The following is an 18,636-nucleotide window of genomic DNA, read 5'->3' on the forward strand; positions in this document are numbered from 1 at the left end:
AGAAACTTTCACAAAGGCTGCAAGGACGAATAAGAAAAGTACTTTGATAAGCCCTAAAGGGATTATCGATATGCGTGAAGGAAGGTGAGGTCAAGTAACCAACATCACAACCATCTCAAGGTACAGAAAATGGGTTCTTGCACTGTCCCATATTGCTTCAGGTGAGACTTCATTTTTCACTCCGTGGATTGATGTCAAAAGGGTCAGTAGTGTAGCGATTTTCTTGGTTTCTTAACACTGAGCCTGGGTCAGGGCCCATCAAGCCAACATGTGTCTCAAAAAAAGAAAAAAAAACGAACAAGAAAAACCCAAGGAATGGATCTGCACCATGCCTCCTAATTCCTTTTGTCATTCTGCATGATCAAAGATAGTGGAAGATTCCATGGATATAGGGATAAATTCACAAAGTTCCATTCACTCATCCATCCATCCACTTCATATCCATAATCCACACTCATGTGATCACCCCTCTCCACCTTCCTGATGAGCCTCATAAATGGGTAATTATATGGGCTCATTTTACCTCCTAATCTAGTCAAATAAACCATTCTCTTAGCTTATTGTGTGATCTTTGAATTATATTTATGCTTATAGAGTGAGTTGAGTTAGTTATGATGCTATGTGGTCTAGTGTGTGTTTAATACAGATTATTGATGAATTTTGTGGTCAAAGTCAAGGATCCAGTGGACAAATGGCAGCAGTAACTCGAAGTGGACAAAGGAGAGGACTTATAGGAGGGAGTCTCCCTCATTTATTACTCCTCACTTCGAATTCTCCTTGATTTAGCTCGAAGCACAAGCATCCAAGTCATGTATTAGCAAGCAGGCGAACAAGTGGAGGATGACTGACGACTCTCTCGAGTTTTGGGAGCCAGGCCTCCCTGATTTTAAGGAAGCTATTGGTAGCTTCAATTGTATAAGTAGAGAGGCCTAGGGCCTCATTAGGGTCAGATTTTTGTTGAATTTTTGTTGTAGTTTTGCTTATGTAAACTCTACTCAACTTCGATCTTATTATTTTGGAAGATTCATGTAACCTTGTTGTTATTTTGGAAATAAAGATGGAAACCTTTTTAAGTTAGCACTGAGTTACCTCAGAGGGCTAAAGCTCTTGGGTTAGGGCCCAATCCAAGTAGCCAAGCTCCTCTTTACTTGTATTTGTATGTTTATTTCAGCTTTTAGATTAGATTGTTGTTAGATGTATTTCTTTCATGGTTAAGAATAGGTTGCTTTTGATGATTCAGTAGTTTGCTTCCATTTGTGCTTTCTATAGCAGGTTAAGAAGTGGTAAAGAAAAGACTTAAAAGGCTATCAATAGTGCCTTGGCCTCTCTTCCTCCCTTTGGGACCATGATTTGAGGCAAATACCCTCTTTCTGCCCCAAAAACACAGATTTTCCTCATTCGTAGGACTTCTAGTGTTTGTAGCTTTATAGATGGTTAATAGTTTGGTTTGATTTGCTCCAGACCTTCTCCATCATGTTCATTTCTTAATTTACCATAGTCTTCCTCCATTCTTTTCCTTCTTGCAGCAGTTATCAGCATTTCCTTTCATAGATCATAATTTAGATTGGTTTTGATGCAAAACTCTATTTTTCTAGATGCACTTATTTCATCACTTGCTTCATCTCATTGGTTGACTGTCAGTTGTCTATGTAGCAGATAGATTCCCACAGAAGATCAAGTCCACCAGCCATCCCATCATCCATTTGATCCATGCCCTACAGGTCACCCAAGTCTCCCCTCAATTCTGCCTTATTTTCCTGCATTTTCCATAGAATTCCTTCCTCTCTTCTTCAGCAAATCCAATCATCTCTCTTTCTCTCCTAACGATTCTTGGTAGACCCTAGGTGCCCTAAACCCTCATTCCAACCTTCATCCACCTTTTCCACCCACTCTCACACCCTCAAAACAGCCAAAACTGCTCTCGGCCTCCTCTTGTAGGCCTCTTACAGAATGTTGTTTTTCCTGCTGTAGACTTCTTGTGTCCTCCTGTAGATTTTCCTGTAGTCTTTATTTTGAAGGCCAAGTTTGGGAAAAGCCTCCATAAGGCCACTTGAGACCTCCTAGGACCTAACCACACCATCCTAGATGATCTCAAACCCCAAAAACCCCTTTGAACACCACCTATTTGTCGCCACATTCACAAGCAATAAATCACATACATGTCAAATTCACATAAAAATACATAAAAATCCAAAAAGATGTTTTTTGCTCATTTACTTCCAGAAATAGCTTAGTTAGATGTTGTTTACTTTCTTGAATAGATAAATGGCATTATTTTCATAGTTTCCATAGTGCTTTCTGCAAAAGTAGGATTAGTTGGTTAAGTAGGATTTACTTGGTTTGCTTTACATTTCAGTCTTTCTCCTTTCTGCAATTAGAGTAGCATCTATATTTCTTTCCTTTCATCACATTTAGAGCTGCTTCTGAAATCCATAGAAGTTGGCTTGAGCTCCTTGTGATCTTGCGCCGATTGACCAAGTGACAACCTGCAGCAAGAACTATTACTTGTGCATACAACACCGTCGCTTCCAAGTTTGTTACGAACTATCGGGTTGATAAGAGTAAAGAAGGCAGCCCAAGAGTTGCAGCATTATTGTTGCAATATTGGTGCTCACCATTCTTTTTGGCGCCATTTCCGGGGAAGGGTCAAAGTATTCTGTGATTACTGCTTTCTTCTATTTTCTTCTTGCAACATTCTGCTAATAGTTTATTTCAACAAAAGTAGACTAGTCCTTTCTTTTCCTTCAATTCTGCATTTCCTTGCTTTCCTTTTCAATTCTGCAAGTTTATTTCAGCAAAAGTAGACTAGTCCTTTCTTTTCCTTCAATTCTACATTTCCTTTCTTTCCTTTTCAATTCTGCAAATTTCTTTTCAGCAAGTTCATTTCAGTTAGTTGCAATTTGTTTTGTTCATTCAATTTCAGTTTTGCAGGTACTCTCAGTGTGGGAAAAAAAGAAATAAAAACCAAACAAAAAGATTTCCTTTCATGCCTCATAGGAATAAAGATAATTCAGGAAATTTTTTTCCCAACACCCCCATTGCTTCACACAGCCAACCTTCTCTCTTCTTCGGTGGCTGCAATTAAGAAGAACCCTTAAGTGAAAAACCTAACATATTTGAAGAACCTATAGGGGAAGAATAAGAAGAAAACATTCCTTTGGAGCCAATGGTTGAACACAAGAATGATAGAGGGGATGGAGAAAGAATAGAGGGTGCCTTTCCCATTCGGGAGACCAATGGGGACACCAAAATGAAGAATATAAGCCCTTCCACCCTACCTCATTTCCATGGTTTGACTACAGAAGATCCTGACACCTTTTTGTTTGAGTTTGATGTTATCTGTCGAACCTATGACTATGCAGAAGATGAGAAAAATTTGAAACTATTCCCTTCTACTCTCAAGGATGTAGCCTTGTGCTGGTTCATGGGATTACCTGGCAATAGCATCACAACTTGGGCTTAGATGCAGCAAGCCTTTAACAACAAGTATCAAGACTATTGTAGGTCAAAAGATACTAACGAAGAAATCTCTCAAATGACCATAGCAAGTGATGAGTCCTTGGAGGACTATGAAGAGAGGTTCCAACTTAGTTACAAAAGGGATGGGTGTACACTCGACCCCCAGTCTCTGAAGCTAGTCCTACTTAGGGGAATTTGGGAAGAACTTTTAGACACCCTCCATCTACTGGTTGGGGGAGACATCTAACAACTATCCTATGAGGACATAAATATTGTTTTTAGAAACCATTCTAGAGCACCCAGAAAGAAAGGTAGGGGGAGTCAACCCATAGCCAGTACCTCTTCCTCTAGCTCACCCATTAAAGGAGAACTTGGAAACATGTTGGAAGACTTGAAGAGTAAGATGTTATGGACTCTTACCATGCAAATGGATACCTTACATATCAATAGGAAACAAGAGGAGGTAGAGAGAGCTCTGGCCATTTTTTGCCCTAGATGCACCAGGAGGCATCCTTAGAATGAATGTCGATTGAAATCCATAGAAGTTTGTTCAGCCTGTGAAGAAACTTATTCTATGGACAAGTGTCCTTCCTTAATCGAACTTAAAGCCGTATATTAGGGGGCTAAGGGAGTCACTGAACAACTCAATTACATAAACCAAACGAGGCCACATGGACCTAGACCATATCAACAGGGAATGCCAGGACTCAGGCATACTATAACCCCAATCAAGTCACTTACATACCTTCTTAGGGGCCCCCTACTCATCCTTCCTAGTCCACACCTCCTCCTTGGTCCTTCACATCTCCATATCATGGCCAACCAGCCAACCATTCATTTCAATCCTATGCTCCACCGCAGCCTCAGTGGAATGCATCTCATCAGGGGTGGAGACCCCAATACAAATCTCCTCCCACTCTTTTACCTCCACCACCTATCCAAACACAACCATTACCTCCTGCTCCACCAAAGCAACCCCACATGCCTGCCTAGCCAAATCTGAACCCGAACAATAGACAGGCTCAACAATTATATAGTGGGGAACCATCATGCCTGACTTATGCTGTGGAGATTCAAGAAATTAACTTGCGATCTGGGAAAGTTCTCCTAGATAGCCAACCTCCACCCAGGGAGTTTGAGGAAGATAAAGAGGAAAGTGAAACTAAAGCAATTCCACTCTTTCCTAAGAGACTATTTGCAACAATCCAGCCTACCCCAGAAGAAACTGAACTCCTGGGAGAATTGAAACGTTTATGTGTGAAGATACCACTTCTCCAAGCCATAAAAGATGTGCCTATCTACAATAGGTTGATCAAAGAGAAGTTCTTTAGGCATCCGGGAAGGCGCAAGAGTGATGCCCCAACCATCAATGTCATAAGACAACTGTCCAACCTGATGTTAGGGTAGGTAATCTGTCCAAAATATCTGGACCCTAGAATCCCAGTAGTTGATGTCCACATCAATGGCACCATAATCCCACACACCTTGATTGATCTGGGAGCTGCCATTAATGTGATGACAAAGGACACAATGCTCAAACTCAACCTCCAGGGCTCCTTGAGGAAGACCACAACTATGCTACAACTTGCAGACTTCTCCACCATGACCCCTGAGGGGATTGTGGAAGATGTGATGGTCTCCATTGATTATTGGGAGCAACCTGCTGATTTCTTAGTTCTCCAGCCAAAGGCAAAGCTCACTGGGTATCCTCTCATTCTGGGAAGACCCTGGTTGGCTACCACTGATGCTTACATCAGCTGTCGAGCTAGGAACATGACCATAAAGAATGGGCATATGTCCAAGCAGTTAGTCCTATATCCTCCTGCCCAACCCTTGCTAGGACATTATTTACCTCTCTAGTTGGAGGAGGAAGATGAGGATGAAGTCTATCCTGCACCTTTTTTTGCATTAGGAATCGCCATGGGGGAAAACAGCAAGATGAGGATGATATGATTGGAAATTTGATTCAGAATCCACCTCCCAGTGTATCGCCATTAGAGGACATAGTAAGAGAAACCCAAACCAACCACTCAACTGATCTCTGTGCGACTGACTCCACCTCTCTCTATGTTAAGAATATAGAGTTCAGCCCAAAAAGAACCTTGAAGTTCAATCCATCCCTCTCCACTTCCCATGAGAAGGAATTGTGTAGTTTGCTGAGAAAGCACCTAGATGCCTTCGCCTGGAGTTATAAGGAGATGAAGGGAGTGCACCCTTCAGTATGTACTCATCATATATACATCAAGGAGGTGCAAGCCAGTTAGGTAGCCTCAAAGGAGGATGATCCAGCACTTAAATATATTTTTAAGGAAGAACTACAGAAATTTCTTGATGCAAGATTCATATATCCCATCTCTGACAGTGAATGGGTCTCTCCTTTGGTGCTAGTACCAAAGAAAAATGGTAAGTGTAGATTCTGTGTCGACTATCAAGAATTGAACAAAGCCACTAAAAAGGACCATTTCCCTTTACCTTTCATAGATCAAGTGTTAGACGGTCTGGCAGGGAAAAAGTTTTTCTCTTTCCTAGACGGGTTTAGCGGGTATAATTAGGTTCATATTAGCCCAGAAGACCAAGATAAGACCACTTTCACTTACCCTTGGGGTACCTTTGCATATCGGGTCCTTCCTTTTGGTTTGTGTTATTCTCCCGCCACTTTCCAAAGAGCGGTATTGAGTATATTCTCTGAATTAGTTCATGATGCAGTAGAGATATACATGGATGACTTTACTCCTTATGGCTCTGACTTTCTGGAAGCCTTATCTAATCTAGGAAAAGTTCTCGACAAATGTATTGAGATGAACCTGTTCCTCAATTCGGAAAAATGAGAATTTTTGATGACTAAAGGGACCATGCTAGGTCATGCAATATCTCAACAAGGACTGTAGGTGGACCCCAAATAAATTGCCATCTTCCAAAGTGTCCCACCTCCTCAAAAGGTGAGAGATGTCAGAAGTTTCCTAGGCTTAGCAGGGTGTTACCGAAGGCTCATTAAATATTTTAGCAAGCTAGCCTCTCCTTTGTTTGGTCTTTTAGGTAAAGATGCCAAGTTTATATTGTCAAAAAACTATCAAGAAACCCTAGATACCTTGAAAAGCGAACTCATGATGGCCCCAATTCTGAGAGGCCCAAACTAGGCCCTACCTTTCCATATTCACACAGGTGCATCGAGCAAAGCAATAAAAGCAGCCTTGGGAAAAATTGATGAGAAGTTACCTTATGCCATATACTTTATAAGCAAAAACTTGTCAAAGGCAGAGTTAAACTATAAATTGACCAAAAAGGAGCTCCTAGCTGTTGTGCATTCTTTAAACAAATTTAGACATTATATCACAGGCTATCAAACTTTTGTGCACATTGATCATGCTGCAATTAGATATTTAATGAACAAACCAGATGTGAATGCTCACATTATTAGATGGTTGCTTTTACTGCAGCTGTTTGATCTGACAATTGTTGATAAGCTCGGGAAAGAAAATGTTGTTGCTGACTTTTTGTCTAGAGTAAATTTTCCTGCAGGTGAAGAAGGAATGGTGGATGACCAAATGCCAGATGAACACTTGTTTTCTATCTCAGTACTCTCTCAATGGTTTGCTGATATAGCAAACTACCTGGTGTCAGCACAGTTTCCACCACATCTGTCCTCAAAAGATAAGAGTAATATAGTGAGGAAAAACGCCCCTTTCACTTGGATTGGGGGAAATCTCTTCAAACTTGGCCGAGATTAGATCTTAAGAAGATGTGTCAGGGAGGAGGAAGTATTTGACATCCTCCTGACTTGTCATGATGGGCCTTGTGGAGGTCATTTTGCAGCAAAAGGAATTGCCTTCAAGATACTGCAAGTAGACTACTACTGGCCCACTCTTCATCAGGATGTGAGGAGGTATACCAGTCAGTGTGATCGGTGCCAGAGGATGGGGAAACCTACTCCCAAGCATGAGATGCCCATGCAACCTCAAGTGACCTTTGAGCCATTCGAGAATCAGGGCATGGACTTTGTGGGTCATATCTGCCTCCTTGAAGGTAGAAGCAATATATCATTGTGTGCATCGATTACCTGAAAAAGTGGGCAGAGACAAAAGCAATCAAAGCATTGACAGAGGAAAAAGTCGCTGAATTGTTGAGAGAGAACATATTCTACAAGTTTGGGTATCCAAGAGAGTTGGTCACAGATCAAGGTAGTCAGTTTACTTCCAATCCAGTTGGAGACTTACTCACACATCATAGAATCAAGCATAGGACTTCAACCCCTTACCATTCGCAAGCCAATGTGAAGGTGGAGGTCACTAATAGAGCATTGGAAGGGATCCTGACAAAGGTAGTGAGCAGCAACAGAAAAGACTGGGCGGATAGATTAGTTGAGGCCACTTGGGCCTACAATACAACATGGAAGACCACTATAGGGTTCACACCCTATGAGATGGTCTATGGGAAGAAGGCTTTGCTATCAATAGAATTTGAATTCAATACCCTGAGGATGATAGCTTAGCTAGACCTAGACCTCAGCCATGCACAGAAGGAAAGATTACTCTAGCTTAATGGATTGGGTGAACATAGAATGCAGGCCCTTCTCCATATAGAGGTAGTTCAGCTTTAGAGAAAGATATGGCATGACAAAAACATCAAGGAGAAGCAATTCCAAGAGGGAGATTGGGCACTACTCTATGATTCAAGATGCAAATATTTCAAGGGAATTCTAAGGACAAGATGGTTGGGACCCTACACTATGGAGAAATGCAATGACAATGGTTCAGTTCTGATCAGAACCATTGATGATGAAGCCATCCCCATGCTTGTCAATGGACATCGGTTGAAAGTATACAATAAACCCCTCTCCATGCGAGAGTTATTTGAAAATTTGAATAAAACAATGATGGTAGTGGAGCATGTCTTGGCCTCCACTTCATCCACTCAAGGAAGAACAAGAAAAAGATAAAAAATAAGGACCCAAGTGAAAACCTCCATGAGGCGCTTGAGTCTCATCATTGGGTTGAAAACCTCTTCCGAGGTGGCCCAGTGATGTCAAAAAAGAAAAGAGAAAAATAAGATCCTTGGGTGAAAATATCCCTTGGAGGTGCCTAGGGCAGACAATTAGGGTGAAAACCTCCCTGAGGCACCCTAGTTGTTTTCAAAAAAAAAAAAACAGAAAAAAGAGGAAAAGAAAAATGAATTTCCAGTTGCATTGAAGGGTTGTAGGAGGACTATAGGAAGCAACAGAAGGTCCTAAGGGAGCCCTGAAACAAATACCAGCTCCTATCCTACCTTCCCACAACTTTCTCTATCATTCTTGGCATTCTTTTCACCTCACTGTGCCTCTCTTTCAAAAATTGTGTTTTCTACAGGAGGCTCCTGTAGGAATTACAGAGAGCTAGAAATGGATAGAAAAGGCAGTTTGAGGGATAGGGAAGCTTCAAAAAAGATCTATAAATCCTCCTGCAGTCTTCAAACCCCCTTACCATCATTTACAATCCTGCATCACATCCCAAGCATCATTCTTCTTCCTGCACAAGAAAAACACAGAAAAAATAGTTTTTTAGGAAAAGCAAAAAAAACAAAAAATAAGAAAGGAAACAGCACCATCCACCTCACCTGAAACCTACCTATTAACTCTCTATCTCTATCTAAATGTCTAGCATCATCCTCATAGCTCCAAGCATAGAAAGAAGCCGAAGTTTCAAAGGGAGAAGTAGCTACAGGAGCTCCTATAGGAATTCTTGTAGTAGCTGATCCCATTAAAATTCAGCATCAAAAACAGGAGGGTGCAAATATGAAGGTTAAAGAAGACACTTGCAGATCAAATCCAGCCAGAGAGGAACCTTCACAAAGCAAATTCACATGTCAGAAAGCAGATAGCATGCATCAAAGGAAACAAAGGCATGCAGCAGAGAGAAAGAGCCCTAGCCTGCACAAAAAATACATTCAGATCTCACGTAAGTAACTAACTCTCTCCTCTGTTTGCATTTGTATAATTAGAAAGCATGTAATAGCAACGAGATGGTTGAGGCTAAACGAGGGAAAGGTGGCCAGTTGACTTGGCCACCTTCAGCTAGTTGACTCCACTCATCCAAAGATGTCACCCACACGTGCACACAGTCAACTTAGGAAAGATGTTAAGGACAAGTAGTGGAGGAAGTGTTTTCTCTGATGCAATCATGTGGGATGATTATGAGGAAAGGGCCATGATGACAAGGTAGGCGGGGACCAATGGTCCAAATATGGCCAACCTACACTTGGATAGCTAACCCTTCATCACTGAAAATATCCATAAACAACAATAAGTACTCCTCCCCGAGCACTATCACCACCTTTTATTTCATCCTCTCCTCAAAACTCTACTTTTGCAATCTCCTCATGCCCCCATAGGCTCATAACCATCGTTCTCCATTGATCTCTCCCATATTCCTACTCTCAGTTTTGTTTGCAGGTGCATTTATAGGTTCTATAGGAGAACCTACAGGAATTCTACAGGAGGGACACAAGTGTTCTACAGGAGGGCCAGTGAGTGGTGTCGAAGGGACAAAACATGGGTTTTAGCACAATTCTTGGGCTTAGGAGGTAGGTTCTATGCATACCCCCATTGAATATCAAAATATTCAAGAAGTGGTTAAATTTTGAAGAGTAAATAAAGCCTTTAGGTGGAGGAAATACATAACAAAATTTCTGCTTATTTCTTGAAAAAAACACAGTCTCTCTATTTCTTTGTTTTTCTTCAAAAAATGTTGTCTCCTTCTCCTCATTTGGTTTCCCAAAGAAGCATAAAAAAAATGACAGGAATTTTTACGAGGAAGGAGCCCACCAACTCTTCTAGGCTCCGTGCACATCCCCAAGTAGTGGACATATTCACAAGAGCAAATTGGATGAACTTTTTTGAGAAATTCCGAGGGTTTGATGAGGAAATTGCTCAGGAATTTTCCAATTCTTTGGTCCCTCACACTAGAACGCATGCCACTATCACCTTTAGAGGCCTTTTCATGGAGGTAACCCTTGAATTTATCAGTAGGGTCACTACCCTTCCTCTTGGATTGCCTTGGAGCAAGGATGAGAAGCCAATTGGCCAAGCTGCTAAGAAAAACTTCTTCCAAAACAATGAAACCCCTGTAGAAGATAAAAATGGCATAAAAAGGGCTAGCATACCATATCCTTGGGATGAGGTTACCTACCAAATATTCAAGTATATTTCCTGTGAGGGGAGGTATAGCATTTTCTATGGGTACCACTTTATAATCCTTCATTAATTAAGGTATTCCATGGACACTCCAACCCCTAAGAAGCTCAGCATCCCCTACTTCCTCCTACAGTCCCTCATTGACTCCAGTACTAAAGTAAAAGTAGGAAATCCAGTGCAGTTGGCTCACCATGGGTTAATCAAAATTTTAGTGGAAGAAGCCCTCCATACATTTACACTCCTATAGCATGGGAAATCTTCAGAAACATGATAGCTGAAGATGACATAAATACCTTGACATATGATATCAGTCCTACTGGTAGTGAGGAGGAAGAGCAGCAAGGGGAAGAAGTTGAAGAAACTAGTGAGTTAGAAGAACAAGAAGGGAAGAAGGAAGAAACCAGGATAGAGGAGGAAAAAGTTGAAGAAACAGAGCAGGTGGAAATAGAGCAAACAAAGACAGAAAGAGAGGTAGAAAAGACAAAAGTGTCCCCTGATACCTAGAAAGAGAGGCAGCAGGTGCCCTCACTGCCCTCAACACATCAATTAAGCCAAAAGAGAAGAGGAAGAGGCATACTTTAATGCATTTCAAGCCTAGGAAGAGCACAAGAATCAAATCAAGGAAACCCCAGCCTTCTTCAAAAGTGCCAATTGTTATTGAAGATTCACCCTCTGCCCAAGGAAAGGAATCCCCTTCCAAGGCACCTATTACATATGAAAGGGGAACTCCTATATCCCCCACATGGAAAGAAAAGGTAAAACTACAGGACCAAAAAAAAGTCCTACAGGAGGCACAGAAAGTTCTATAGGAGACCTTGTCAAAACTATAGGAACCCAAGAGCTTAAGAAAAGGGTAGAAGAACAGCCACAGGGACAGGAGGAAGAAACAGAGCTACAAGAACCTGATCCCCAGCCAAGTATTGGCTCCTACTATAGTCTTCTTGAGGGGGGAAGAGTAATTCCACAAAAAATTGCAATCCCTCTATTACTTGAATTAGAGAAGGAAAAGATAAAGACCCATAGATGGAGGCAAATAGCTAAATCCAAAGGAGTTGAGGATGTTGGCCATATGGAGAACAAACTCAAAGAAATGGGAAGAGAGTTAAGTGTTGCCAGACACAAAGAAGAAATCACAAGGAGCCACCTTGAAACTGAAAATAATTTGTTAAAAAGATAGTTGCAAGAGAATGAGACCCAACTAGCATGCATGGCCAGCTGGTCTATGGAGGAATTGTAATGTAGGAAACCAACAAAATCATATGGCCTGTATCTCAAGGACCAATGGTTTCAATTTCAGCTAAAGACTTTGGCACAAAGGGGCACCATGCCTTTCCAAGACTATAGCCAGTTTATGGACCTGTGTGACCAAAGCACATTAGAAGATAAGGCAAAGATGGCAGAATTCTACCTACACAACATGGCCCTCACAAACATTAATGTGTGGGTCCCCAATGCTAGGCTAGGGTACCTGCAACTAATGGCCATGGCCTCATGGATGAACCATGAAGAGTTAAGGGAAACATAAATAAGAAGGTTGATGATAAAGGAGAAGAATGAACCATTAATGATCAGAGCTGAGTCATCAGACCCCATGGCACTCATCAGCACACATAACCTACTTGCCCACAATTCTTAGATTTCCCCTAGATATATAACTGATCAAGCACAAGCCATTTCACATTTTGAGGATTTGGAAAGGTTACTTGGGGATCACTGTGTACATGCCTGTATGAGGAGATGGAATACCCTACCACATAGTCTACAGATAAGGGAATATCATTCCCCAATGAGGATGAGGGAGGCATTAAGGAGAGTGCCCATGTATAAGCACCCCATGTAGAGGTTGAAGGTCAATTGGATTGGCCTCAAAATGAGTACCCCAATGCTGTTATGCATGCTGGAAGGTAGAAGAGAAGAAAAAGAATAGGAGCAGTGGGAAGAAATAGACAGAAAGGTAGGATTCTATGACAAGGAAGAGGAGACCACATCAGAAGCACGGGATGCTAGGGAGGCCACCAAGGCCATAAAATATGAGGAGATGGACTAAGTTTCTTAGAGGATTAGCAACACTTTCAGCAGGGGGGTGATGATGAGCCTCATAAATGGGTAATTATATGGGCTCATTTTACCTCCTAACCTAGTCAAATCAACCGTTCTCTTAGCTTATTGTGTGATTTTTGAATTATATTTATGCTTATAGAGTGAGTTGAGTTAGTTATGATGCCATGTGGTATAATGTGTGTTTAATACAGATTATTAATGAATTTTGTGGTCAAAGTCAAGGATCTAGTGGAAAAATGGTAGCAATAACTCAAAGTGAACAAAGGAGAGGACTTATAGGAGGGAGTCTCGCTCATTTATTACTCCTCACTTTGAATTCTTCTTCATTAATCTCAGAGCATGAGCAGCCAAGTCATGTATTAGCAGGCAGCCAAGCAAGTGGAGGATAACTGATGACTATCTCGAGTTTTGGGAGCCAAGCCTCCCTAATTTTAAGGAAGCTATTGGTAGATTCAATTGTATAAGTAGAGAGGCCTAGGGCCTCACTAGGTTGGATTTTTTTTGAAGTTTTGTTGTACTTTTTCTTATGTAAACTCTGCTCAACTTCGAGCTTATTAATTTGCCAGATTCATGTAACCTTGTTGTTATTTTGGAAATAAAGATGGAATCCTTTTTGAGTTAGCACTAAGTTACCTTTGAGGGCTAAAGGTCTTGGGTTAGGGCCCAATCCAAGCAGCCAAGGTCCTCTTTACTTGTATTTGTATGTTTATTTTTTGTAGATTAGATTTCTGTTCGATGTATTTCTTTCATGGTTAAGAATAGGTTGCTTTTGATGATTCAGTAGTTTGCTTCCATTTGTGCTTTCTATAACAGGTTAAGCAATGGTAAAGAAAAGCTTTAAAAGGCTAGCAACAGTGCCTTGGCCCCTCTTCCTCCCTTTGGGACCATGATTTGAGGCAAAGACCCTCTTGTTGCCCCAAAAACACAGATTTTCCTCATTCATACACTACAACAAAACCAGCGATTTGCGCCAGATTTAGCGCCAGATTTTAGTGCATTTTTTTTGTAATTGTGATGAGCAACCTGGCGCTAAATCTGGCTCTATTGTACAATTTTTAAAGCGTCCTTTTTTGCACCTGATTTTGCATCCTTTTTCACGCTAGATTTTGGATCATTTTTTACACCAAACTATGCATCATTTTTTGCATCAAATTTGAACCAAGATTTGCATCTTATTTTATGACAGGTTTTGCTTCTAGTTTTGTGTCATTTTTTGCATATATTTTTCATTCTCTTTTGCTTCTTATTTTGTGTCATTCTTTGCTTCCATTTTTGCACCATCATTTGCATCAAGTTTACACTGTATTTTGAATCCAATTTAACGTCTTTTTATGCATCCATTTTGTGTCAGTTTTTGCATCTAGTCTTACGCCAGGTTTTGTATCTAGTCTTACACTAGTTTTTGCTTCTATTTTTGCACCAGCTTTGGTGCCTATCTTTGCACCATGTGTTGAATTTGATTTAGCACCAAATTTTGCATCCATTTTTGTGCCCATTTTTGCATCTTTTTTTGGACCATTTTTTACATCCACATTTACGTTTGATTTGTCTCCATTTTTCCCATCTCATTTTGCACCATATTTTGCGTCATTTGTTTCATCCAATTTTGCATCATTTTTAACACCATCTCTTGCATCTAATGTTACATCATTTTGAGCATCGAAATTTGCATTTATATTTGCATCTTATGTTGAGTCATGTGTTGTGTCCACCTTTGCATCTTATTTTGTGTCTAATGGTACATTCAATTTAGAGCCATTTTTTACGTCTACTTTTGTATTTGTTTTTGCACCAAGTTTTGCATCCAATTTTAAGCTATTTTATGCCCCTTTTTGCACCATTTTTTTGTGTCTACTTGTGTCCAATGTTGCACCATTATTTACACCGACTTTTTCATCCAATTTTGCATTTTTTTGGTGTCTAGTTTTACATCGTTTTCACCATCCAAATTTGCATCTTTTTTGGCCTCATTTTGTGTCCACATTTGCATATAATTTTGTGTCTGAGTTCGAGCCTAAATTTGCATGTGATTAGGAATCATTTTTTACATCCAATATGGCATCCTTGGTTTCACCTTTTTTCAGCCCCATTTTGCATCTTGTTTTATGTCTTTTCTTACATCTTTTTTTTTTTTTTCTTTTTTGCACCCAAGTTTGCATCCCAAATTTACACCATTATTTGCATCATCATTTGGCATATTAATTTGTAACGTTTTTTGTTTCTTTTTAACGCTCAACTTTGCATCTTATTTTACATCTAGTTGTTGTCTTTTTTTGCATCTAATTTGGTGCCCATTTATGTGTCCTTGTTTTTGCCCAATTTGATATCCTTTTGTATGCCATGTTTTGTTCCCTTCTTTGTGTCAACTATTGCAAAATTTTTCACTTCTAATTTAAAACACTGTGTATGTCAATTGTTTGCATTTTGTATTAATTCCTAGTTTAACATCCAATTTTACTTTCAATTTTTCATCTATGGTTACATCCGCATTTGACTTCTTATATAGAGTATATTTTTCTTTACATATATGACCCCCTTTATAGATTCATAGTGAAATATATGATAGTTTCTAAATATCATTAAAGTAGATATCACAATTCAAAATCATTTGTAAAGAAATTTAAGAGAAATTGACAACATCCATCCAAAAAAATAACAATGTGTCATTAACAATTTTCAAAACATGTATAAAATAGCAACATAATACTAATAAAATCAGTGTTATTTTTAATCAAAATATTTCATGAATATCGTTATTCTACGATAAATTAACAACATACATAAATCAAACTCATCGTATGATTACAAAATCAAAATGTCTCATTGATATAGGGTAAATTCACAACACCCATCTAAACATAACAATGTCATTCTACACAATAATTTCTTCATAAAAAACAATGCATGTGCATGCCTAGCTACCACCACCAAGATCATCCTCATGATCATCTTGACCATCTTCATTAGTCTGATCCACATCATCACCAACACCGCAACTATCATCATCATCTCCTCCTTCACCACCATCATCCTCATCCTCATCCTCATCATCTCCTGATATAAGTTGAACATAATTTGGATCATCGTCTTGGCAATCATTACCTCTAGCATTCTGACAAAAAAAATCAATATTACATGTTAGTATTAATTACATAACACAACACATGTTTTTGTTATACAATGTTAACCATAAAATGAGGTAAGATATAATATCTAATAGTACTAAAAAATAAAATGAAAATATGGTTTAAAAGTATATTGGAAATCCAACTAAGATTACATACCATAGAGTCCATCCAAACAACAAATTCAACCCATCTCTTTTGCTGCAGCACCTCCTTTTCCAAATGATTTGGAGGTCTTCAGGGTAAAAATATATATCCCATGGTTTATATTTGGCCTTAAAAAACAGTAGAAAAAAAAAATTGAGAACACAGGAGCAAGATGAAAAAGGAATTGCATGTCTAAACATTTTGAAGTCTCAAAAAGCATTCATCAACATAGAGAAGACTACAACACTACTCTTCACTTCCAAGTTTTCAACTAATGGATTTAACTGACCAGCAATGTTTTTTGCATGAACCATGCTCAAATGCTCAAGATGAGGTAATGAATGGATGTTATGCACCTATCTGTGAATTGCAACCACAGGTATACATGTAAGTGCAAATTTGTAAATCTCATACCCAGATTTACCCATCATCAAGCACACAACTTTTGCGGGATCCATTTGACATATCTTATGTTTAAGAAGGAATAACATCTTTGAAGAGACTCATGGCTTTTCTTAGGGAAGGATCTTTGCATGCAGAATCTAGATTAACTCTGAACATTTCAATCAAACTAAGGTAAATGAAAGGCAACAATCCATCGGTCAAACCTCACAGGTTAAAAGCACCCGCTGAGTTTCACACAAATGAGAAAGCCTAAGGGAAAAGATTTGAGACATGCATGCTACATGATTTCATGTAGGATAAGTACCTAAGCTTAAGGCAAAAGATTTGAGACATGCAAATGTATGAAGTATAAGATTCAGATAAAGAGAAAGAAGCTCCTTCATGCCATATTCTCACTGACAGTGAATCTCAGATTAGGTACTTATCAAGCATGAAATCATGTTGCATGCCAAGCATGAAATCATGAAGCACACACCATGATAAGATTATCTGACTCCAACTACTGCATCAAGATGAAAAATTCAGCACTCTAGACAGTCACATAAGAATAAAAAAACATTCAAAAGATATGAATGCATATTAGCCACTATAGAGGACCAAAACATAAACTTACGCCATAGACAGTGTGGCTGAACCTTTCCCTGCTTTTGCTTCAACAACTTCAGTTCCTCCATCCTGTGTGCACTTTGTCAAGGCTTTAATGTCCTCCTCAGACAATACAGAGTTTGGCTTTGGTGTTGCCTAAAAAAAATTGTCAAAACAAAAAAGTGTATGTTCCATTTTTAACTGTATTGAAGGGTAGGTAATTATGATCTCATTTTATCTTTGATAAATTAATTTTCTAATATCCAAGAGTAAAGAAAAAACTCAAGATGAGGATCCAACAAAGTCATATACATGTGAAAAAAGTGGAAGAATTGTAACACCCGCATGTCCACCTAGAACAGGAACATCAACTTCTGCAGACAGCATAGGATGACATCAACAACAAACATAAAACTGAGAATTGTATCTAATGTTAAAAAAAGCATGATGTTGGTAAGATCCTGCAGCATATCATGTATTGGGTCTAGCCCAGATGGTTGTGTGCAAAGACTGTTATCCTTCCCACCCGGGTTCAATTCCCTCAAGTGACATCTTGAGCTGACTATATTTCTGATGGCCTTGATCCCTATGATACCATCCTTCAAATGAGGAGAAGTGCCTAGCATGTTTGCCCAGGATGCATATTTCATGATTAAATTATAAAAAATAAAAATATTTTACAGAATACTAAATATTTGAGAGTAGCTAAGCATAACAAGCCAGAATTTTAAATACCTTCAACAGGAACTCCTGCTTTTGAAGCATAGAACGTCTTTGCGCGGACAACATCAAGAGTAGTAACACCAAAGAGTTTCTTTTCATTATAGGTCCCTGCCTTCTTAAAAACCTCAGCATCTATTGGTACAGTAGAATTTACAGGATTGCTGATGATATTTACAATTGCCTGCCATGGATATCAAGTCCTCAGCAATGCCATAAAAACCAATTCTAGATGATTTCTTGAATCCAAATATACCATTCCTGATAGAAGGAAAACATTATCCAGTACACTCTCCCCCCTCTCCATATCTCTATCTATATAATATGTAATAATATACTATACATACTGTACACACACACCAGTACATGAACAAAACAAATAATTGTGAAACATACTTCTTTATCTATTAACTTGCCACACTAATGGTAGTACATACTGATTGTATGTAATATATAATGTTATAGAGGATACCTCGTGATCAAGTGGATTTGTGCACAGTTAAATAGAAGACCAAGGATATTTTTTATATTGATATTCATATGCCAATTTTCTCAAAAGTCCAAAAGCTAAGTTACTAACTACAAGAGGAGAAACAAGAATAACAGGGCTTTAACAGTGGCTGCAAACTTGCATTGGACTACACAGCTAATTACTCTTAAGTTCATTTCAATTAGTATTTCCTTCTTATGGGCAAAAGTTAGCTGCAATTTGTCTAAATAAAGAGTTAATAATGAGTCAATCACCTATTCGTTTGACTCAAAGAAGTCTTCAAGCTTCGTTAACCTCTCCAGTAGAATTGATTATATACAAGAACAGTATGTAAATCTAGATCAACAACTTGCTTAAAGATTCTTGCAAATATGTATTTGTATATGTTGCCATCTCTATAGATCTCAAACATACAAAGCCTTCAACAAAGCAACTTACAATGAACGTCATGCTTATTCCTATGAAATAGTCAATAAGAA

The 18,636-nt window shown here is 39.1% G+C and overlaps 1 long non-coding RNA gene across 1 annotated transcript; it reads right to left on the reverse strand.

The window, feature by feature from the left end:
- Positions 1-15,433: 15,433 nt before the first annotated feature.
- On the reverse strand, positions 15,434-16,305 carry LOC149231212 (uncharacterized). Its single transcript, XR_016247430.1, has 2 exons — positions 15,970-16,305; positions 15,434-15,797 (listed from the first exon to the last, which is right to left on the reverse strand). It is a non-coding gene; the product is annotated as an uncharacterized LOC149231212 (long non-coding RNA).
- Between the last annotated feature and the right edge of the window lie 2,331 nt (positions 16,306-18,636).

Source organism: Pinus tabuliformis, chromosome J (assembly GCF_031772625.1).
Source record: "Pinus tabuliformis cultivar Carrire ecotype Pingquan chromosome J, CPIR1, whole genome shotgun sequence".
NCBI classification, from domain to species: Eukaryota; Viridiplantae; Streptophyta; class Pinopsida; order Pinales; family Pinaceae; genus Pinus; species Pinus tabuliformis.